Genomic DNA, 8,648 nt, shown 5'->3' with positions numbered 1-8,648 from the left:
TATATATATATATATATATATATATATGTATATATATATATGACGCATATAAAGCAATATATTGATGATGATAAACATTTAAAACACAAAAATAACATTCTGTAAATAATAAACATAGTTTTATTTAATGCCAAACCATTTGTTTTCTATGAACTTAAAGTAGTCTACCAGGATATTGCTTTTAACCATAAAGTCATGCACTCCCAGTAATCAGTGATGAAAGAAGCTTCCAAGAGCTTTTGAATCAAATATATAAATGCCAAAGTAAGTCATAGCCCTAGAGAACAATCAAACTTTAATTTGATGTTCTAAAGAAATATTGTACCTGAGTAGTTTATATCAACTTGACACAAACTGAAGTCATCTGAGAGGAGGGAGCCTCAGTTAATAAAATTCCTCCATTAGATCTGGCTGCAGGCAAGCCTGTAGGGCATTTTATTAATTAGTGATTGATGGGGGAGGGCCCAGTCCATTGTGAGTGGTGCCATCCCTGGGCTGGTGAGCCTAGGTTCTATAAGAAAGCAGGCTGAGCAAGCCATGATGGGCAAGCCAGTAAGCAGCATTCCTCCATGGTCTCTGCATCAGCTCCTGCCTCCACTTTCCAGCCTTGTTTGAGTTTCTGTCCTGACTTCATTCCATGATGAACAGTGATTTAAAAGTGCAAGCTAAATAAATCCTTTCCTCCCCAAATTGCTTCAGTCATGGTGTTTTGTCACAGCAACAGAAATGCTAAAATACCTGTGTTCTGTATATATGCCATGATCATTTTAGATTTGTCATATTAAGGATTAGCTTTGTTTAAGATAGCAAGTGGAGGAATAAGCCCACCCACTAAATAAATTTATGCTGTGAAATTATTCATACCTAATGGCTTCTGGCTCTGGCATATACTCAGGCAGTTCAAGGCACTCTATTTAATGCAAGGAAGCACTAATACACAAGCTGACACTGAAAGTTCAGGTAGAGTCCCATGCTAAAGCAGCCAATAGATCATGGGAACCATCCATTGCATTACCAAAACTCTACATCCCTAGTTCTCAATCAGTGAGTTGTGATGCCTTTGAAAGATGCGTGTGATACATGAAAGACAGCCTGTATTCTGGTTGAGCTAGGTTTACACCCCAGAGACCCAGCAGATAACTCTGCAAGAAATGGAAGGTGTTTGCCATGCTCCTAGACATCAGACCCCTGACACGAGGCCTCAGCTCTCCATAATTCTGTGGCCACCAGTCACATAGGGCAATTCCCCAAGCCAGTAAGGTAGAGAACATGTCTACAGATCACGTAGCCTCAAGACAGATCTCAATTTTAATTAGGTACCTAAAGGTCTGAAGGGCCAATTAAGCACTCCTTCCCAGACACTCCTCCCTGCAAAAGGTATTTAGCCTCAGGCCTGCCCTGAGAAAATGGGGTACAGTTTCACTCATCACAACTCTCCCCCATGACAATAAATGCTTTAAAATGATGGACTGCCTCTTCTCATCTGGACTGCCATGGGGAACAATGGAACAGGTCTTCCTCTAAAGAGCAGTGCAGCTAATCTCCCACATAGGGCCTCTCTGTGTTCTCAGCCACTGTCTCCATCAAACCAAGCTGCCCAATCTAGCAAGCCAAGGATTCTCTCTTCCTCGAGGGACCCAGCCAGGGCTCTCTCTTTCCCCTCTTTTCCCTTCGGCCCCAGGCTAGAGCCCGTCCCAGGGCCCACACTCTGTTCTCAGCTCTTCCGCAGCATCCAGTGGCATATGAGGTGCCCAAGAGCTAGAACCTGCCATCCCTGGCCTCCATGCGGCCTGGGGACCCACGAGCCAAACTCTGGCAGGTTCCCTGGGGACCTCAGATTGCCCTTCCACATGCCCAGAGAGGGGTCCTGCGGCTTCTCACAGCCCAATGGCCGCCTGGCCTCCATGAGCGTCCCTAGCCCTGTGGCAGACTGGACTCAGGACACACCATTTTAACTCACAGCTGCATATCAGATAGTCACATTACAATTCATAGCAATAGCAAAATTATAGTTATTAAGTAGCAACAAAATAATTTTATGTTTGGGGGTCACCACAACATGAGAAACTGTGTTAAAAAAAAAAAGTAGCAGCATAAGGAATGTTGAGAATCACTGGTTTACACATATAGGAGAAAGTGCTATGGGGGAAAGTCTGGGGAAAAAATACAACCTTTGAACACAAACATAATAGGTACCCTAGGGGAAAGACCTCGAAATCACACTGGTGTAATCTATCCCCCCCCCAAAAAATTGCAGGAGATTTGGATCACTGATTAACAATGTATATGCTGGTCTTAAATAATAAAAGAAATGCCAAGTTAACTACAAAGTCTGAGTATCCAGACTAAGAAGTATTTCAAGAATGGAGGATAAGAGCCATTGATGGCTCAGGGCTTGTTAGCAAGCCTGACAACCGGAGAAAGATGAACCAACTCCTATATATTCTCTTCTGACATCCGCTGTAGCAGGCATGTGCACTTGCGCACACACACACATATACACACACACATACACACACAAATAAAATTAAAATTTTAAAAAGGGAAGTTAAGTTAAATACAGACAACATTTTAGCTTTTATGAATAAGTATCTTTTAAGGACCAGCCATGCCTACATAGAGACATCTGCAATTTTAGCCAAAATGAAAAATACAGGTCACAGGACCCTGGGCCAGCCAGGAGACACCCAAGCAGCCGCTGCCCAGGCCCTGCAGCCCATGAGGAATAAGGGGTGAGGAAGTGGTAGGTGAGGACTGAGCATGGGGGTGAAAAGGTGGCAGGTGGAAGACTGATGCCACTACAACCAAAAATATGTGATGGAGACGGTTGGTAGGATGTTGTACAACAACATCGAACTTATGCAGACACAGACTCAGTCACCAAACCTTCTGCCTGGCCAAGGAATATCCCCAGCTCTGGGTCTGAGATGAAGAAGGGTTCACTTTCTAGATTGGACCTCCTCGCAGGACCACCAGAGGACATATTTTTAGTGGTCTGTGCTGCTGCCCCAGACCTCAATGAAGTCTGAGATCCATGTAGATGTATGTAGTCTGGGCCACAGCCCATTGACTAGGTGATGTCCTCAGACCTTGCTGCCTCCAGGAGCCATGCTGATATGAGTGTCCTATGTAACCTCCTGAGACCACGCAGCCACTGAGGGCCATGAGTGAGTCAGTGGTCTTGATATGTTCAGGAGCCATGTTGATGTCTGCAGCCCCTGTTACCACCAAAACCCATGCAGAGCCCTTGGGCTGAGGCTGTTACCTGAAACCTTGTTAATGTTCATGGCTGGGGAGCTGGCCCTGCCCCACACAAGAAAGCTGAGTCCACCCTTAGGTGGCATTCACATGGCCACACCACCAGGGATGCAGGAGAGACTGCCCTGCTCTTTATTGGGGAGGCAGTAGCATGGCCGTGGAAGACCTAGCCTTATACCACTTTGACCATTGCTTGGCTCTCCTCAGCTGATCATTTCTAGCCCAAATGCAATCAGAGAAAAGACTCATCCTCCCTTGTAGGAGCTGCCCACTGGGAATTTGACCATGATGCAGTGAATATATGGACTGTATTTTAAGGGGAGAGGTCACAGAGAGAAAGGAAGGCAAACATAGGAAGACCGGGAGGTGAACGTGATGGGGGCACATGATATGAGATTCCTAAATAATCAATAAAAAAAAAGAAAAGAAAATATGAACTAGAAAACAGCATCAGAGAACATACTAGCAAGTACTGAGGTCAAATTATTGAAAGACATAGTTTGTGTGCCCCTTGCTCACTATTGATGAAGTGGTTATGAAGCTTTATTTCTTACATAACAAAGCCCACACAGTTTATCACATCAACACTATAGAGGCCACATATTCTCATCTTCTGAAATCCATTCCATAATTGAAGACACAACACAGGCTCTAAAACAAAACAAAACAAAACAACAACAACAACAACAACAACAACAAAAACCACTTCCCTGGGGCTGGAGAGATGGCTCACCAACTGCTCTTCTGAAGGCCCTGAGTTCAAATCCCGGCAACCACATGGTAACTCACAACCACCACTAAAGAGCTCTCTGACTTCCTCTTATGGAGTGTCTGAAGACAGCTCCAGTGTACTTACATATAGTAAATAAATAAATCTTTTTTTAAAAAAAAAAACACTTCCCTGTGCTTTCTAGTCACATCACCAGTAGCACTAAGAGTGTAGCATTTTCATTAGCACACTAAAATTTCCTCAGTGGTACTGGTGTACTAAATAAAGAACCACTAGATGTGGATGACTTGAAGTTAAAATGATCATGGAATTTTATTTGGTAAAAGCACCAAGACTGCTCTGGTCAATATGTGGGGAATGGAATCTGTACCTGAGTCTACAGTTCATGATACTATCCTAGAGTTTTTAATTACCTGGAGTCATTTATTTGCCCAATTTTTGGAAAAAAAAATGATGTTTTTTATCTTGTGCTTGCATCTAGGAAAATGTTTTTGTTGTTTTTAGGTTGTTTTTTCTTTAAAGATCTCTACCTATGAAGACTAACAAAGTGGTAAAAATTGGGGAGGGGGAATGAAAGGATAAGGGGTCTTTCTAAGACTATAAAAATCAGCTTTGGTTGACACTAACAAGGAAGCTGGCTATCTTACCACAAAGCTAAACAGTAATATTATAGCACAGTATTAAGTTGAAAGATGAGAAAGGAAATGTGTTTCTTCCTTCAAAAGAAATATCCGAAATCTTTTGGATGGAAACTCTTTTGCTTTGTTTGTTTGTTTAAGGATTTCACTACACAGCCTTGGCTGGCCTGGAACTCACTCTTTAGATCAGGCTGGCCTCAAAGTCATAGACATCCACCTGCCTCTGTCTCCCAGGTGCTGGGTTTAAAGGCATGTGCTAACCATGCCCAGCCAAGTCTTAAATAGAACTAACACGAATAGTTCGTTCTCATTGAATCTCACTGAATTTCTAGTCTTAGGAAAGTTCACAACTGATTATAAGTATTAACCAGAATTGGAAATGTCTAAATGACATGGTATCAAAGATTATAAAATCATATAGTCTTTCGAAACAGACAATGGCCCCAATGAAGAGTGGATTCATGAGAATTTGAGAATTAGTAATGCATTGTGTCACGAAATACAACTTACTTCACATGCAATGCAACTAAATTATATAATACTAAGATAAATACCAGGGTTTATATTTTTTGAGATTATAATATAATTATATCATCTCTTCAACCCCCCTCCACATGCCTATATATTTTTGAGGAAGAGCAGTTTATAATTCTAGAATATAAAGCCTTCTCAGCATAAGTTGTCACTGAAAGCCTACCTTTGGCTTCATTCAAAAGGTAAACGGATTCTGTGACATTGTCTCCAGCATAACAAGTGTTATGACATGTCAAGGCATTCAAGAAGAAACTACCAAAAATGTACTTTCCTTATCACAATCTACCATACTAGTGATGAACTGCTTCCTCAAGTATCTATTAGAGATCTGAACAAAGCAACAAATCCCTTAGTGCCTGCAACAGATGTAACTTTTGTTCCACCAGGTATTATTCAAAGCATATTTCAAAATTTTGCTACTCCTTCATAACAAAGGAAAATATATTAACTTTCTAGTTAACACTAAGACTAACACCTCTCCAGAAAATATGGAGCCCTGAACACAGTACCAGAGGAAATTCCTCTGCCTTTTCTATCATTCTAAAATCTATGTACATCTCAGCCTAAATTGAATCATAAAAAATGTCAAGTAAAATATAGGTGAAATATTATATAGTCACTATCAACAAATTTAGAAGTTTGTTAATTCCAAAGAGAAAATTTTTTCCATTATGAAGATTGTTTGTATTGGTTGTTAACTGGACCAGATCTAGACTCATCTTAGAAATAAGATTACTGTCATGTCTGTGAGATTATCTGCACTATCTTAACTGAAGTGGGAAGAACCACTCCAACTTTGGGACTGACCATTTCATACGTTGGGTCTCTAAGTGTATGAAAGGAAAAAAAGACGTTTGGATGAGCATGAGCAGTCAACCCTCTGTGCTTCCTCATTATGAATACAATGCATTCACACATCTCTTATTGATCTGCTGTGCCTTGCCTGTCAAGATGAACTTTATCCATTAGAAGTATAAGCCAAAATAAACTTCCTTGCATAAGTTTGTAAGATACTTTATTATAGTCATGAAAACTGTAACATACAGTTATCAATTTCAAAGTGTTAATGACCATATCAGGGTGATACTACTTCAATCCAACCATGATTATCAACCAAAGATTTGTGTTCTAATGATTACTAATTTGGCCTGGTGAATCATGAGTCAGGAAAGGCATCGATATCTCAGATGACTGGCTCTAAACCAAATGTGTATCAAGCAAAAGCAACTAATCAAATTTTACAAGGAATAAAATTTATGTTTAAGACATGAAAAGTCCATTATTGGGGCTTTGAATGTTGGGTCAGAGATTAAGAGCATTTGTTCTTGCAGAAGACCAGGCACCCACAGACAGTCTCACAACCATCTGTTAACCCATAATCTGTCAATTATGACAGATCCACAGGATCTGATGCTCTCTTCTGGCCTCTGCTGGCACTATAGACACAAAACTGCCCACCTAATTTATGAAATCCACTAGATGAATATGAATCTCTACCTCATCTATGGGTCCACCGTAATTGACGTCAATAGTTTAGGATGATGTGTATTACTTTCTTTTAAGAGAAGTTTGTGGTTATCATACAGTCAGTAAAGTGAGAGGAATCAGCAGCATCTTACATCTCTCTACAAGATGAAAAATTCATCTGAAATGGGCTTGATATCATGAGGGATGATAGCCATATCTTGCCATCATGCATGACTGTATTGCCTCCATCCCTTTTAGAGGACATGTTTTTCAGGTTTCTCATGTATGTATTCTATTCAACTGACACTGGCACTGAACTAAAAGAGAAGTTTGTAGATACACTTTGAAAACTTTGATAAAAATCTAATGGCTACTTCAAAACATGAGGTTTGCTGCCACACAGGAATATGTAGAAAGTATGAAATTATGGACGACTGAGAACTTTGCCAGCTTCCTATATTACAATATGGTAATTCTTGAAGACATACTGATTATTTTAACTGTGTGATTGTGTTGCCTGGATGTATGCCTGTGTATCACATGTATGCCTGATGATGCCTGAGGAGGTCAGAAGAGAGCATTGAATCCTCTGCAACTAGAATTACAGATGGTTATGAGCTACCACGTGGGTCTAGGACCCAAATCGAGGTCCTCTGGAAGAGCAACATGTACTCATGACCACCAAGCCTTCTCTCCAGCCACAGGGGAAAATTGAGATTCCAAGCCAAAGTGTAAAAAGATGTGTACTAAAGAGAAGTGTATTTTCTAGGAGAGTAGCTTGTTTCATTAGTACAGAAATTGTAGATCTGCACCTCAATCTACTGTTATTTGGAAGGGAATCATCTCTGAAAATCACCATGTCATTTAATTCATAAATTCCACCAAAGAAAAAGCCCTTACCACATACTTCTTTGTATTTCCCTCTACTTTTAGAAAAAAAGATGCAGTCATTGAATTGTTCACAGGATTCAACTTCCCCAAATACTCCTGAAAATTCTGTGGATAAAGGGATATCAGAAGATTTATGGGCATGTCTAAAAATTTTGCAATTGGCCTGCTAGAGGATTTGGAAAAGGTGACATTAACGTTCTATCAAATGCTAAAGAAATGTTTCCTCGTCCATCAACAGATGTTCAATTGACAAGGTGCCTTAGTCTGTGAGTAAAACAAGTTATAGCAATATCTGGACCTAGCCATTTCCTGGAAAACGATAGAGGTAAATGGTGTTGTACACATGGCTGTTGCCTCAGTCACAAATGCCATCTCAGCATTTCAGACTACTTTTTCCAGGACACTGATATTTCCACCCTTCCATTTCTAGATATTAATAATATTTTCCAAAAAGACCAACTCCTGCCTTATAAAAGTAAAGATAAGCAGAATCTTTCAAAGAAATCTGTCTGATTCTTCAGAAAAGTCCTCTACCCTGGATCTAGAAAACATAACAGACACTTCGAAAATACCTAAAGAGCATTTAATGTAAAGAGGAAGAGGGAATTATGAAAATGCAACATCTGTGAACAAATGTGTACTGCTATAGTGTTTTTGGCAAGGAGGGGCAGACTTTCTCTCCTGTTGACCTGCAACTCTTTATAGATCATGCTGTCTTCAAATTCATAGAATTCTTCCTGCCTATGCGTTCTGAGTGCTTGTATTAGAGACCATTCCCATCAGCTGCAACTAATAATAGTATTATGAAGGGACTGGAAAAATTGCTAGTGCTTTAGAGTGCTGGTTGCTCTTCCAGAGAACCTATCACCCACATGGAAGCTCACAACCATCTATAACAATAGCTCCAGAGGATCTAATGCCCTCTTCTGGCATCCATCAGCAGCAAGCACACAGAAGTGAGCAGAGCTGAATGCAGGGGTTCCTGAGAGAAGCCCTGTTTGAGAGCTGCATAAAGAAATGACTCCGTATATTAAACCATCCCTGCATCCCTGGGATGAAACCTACTTGGTCAGGATGGATGATTGTTTTGATGTGTTCTTGGATTCGGTTAGCAAGAACTTTATTGAGGA

This window comes from Mus caroli, chromosome X (assembly GCF_900094665.2).
Source record: "Mus caroli chromosome X, CAROLI_EIJ_v1.1, whole genome shotgun sequence".
Lineage (NCBI taxonomy): Eukaryota > Metazoa > Chordata > Mammalia > Rodentia > Muridae > Mus > Mus caroli.
The sequence above is the reverse complement of the archived record's forward strand: the minus strand, read 5'-3'. Positions refer to the sequence as shown.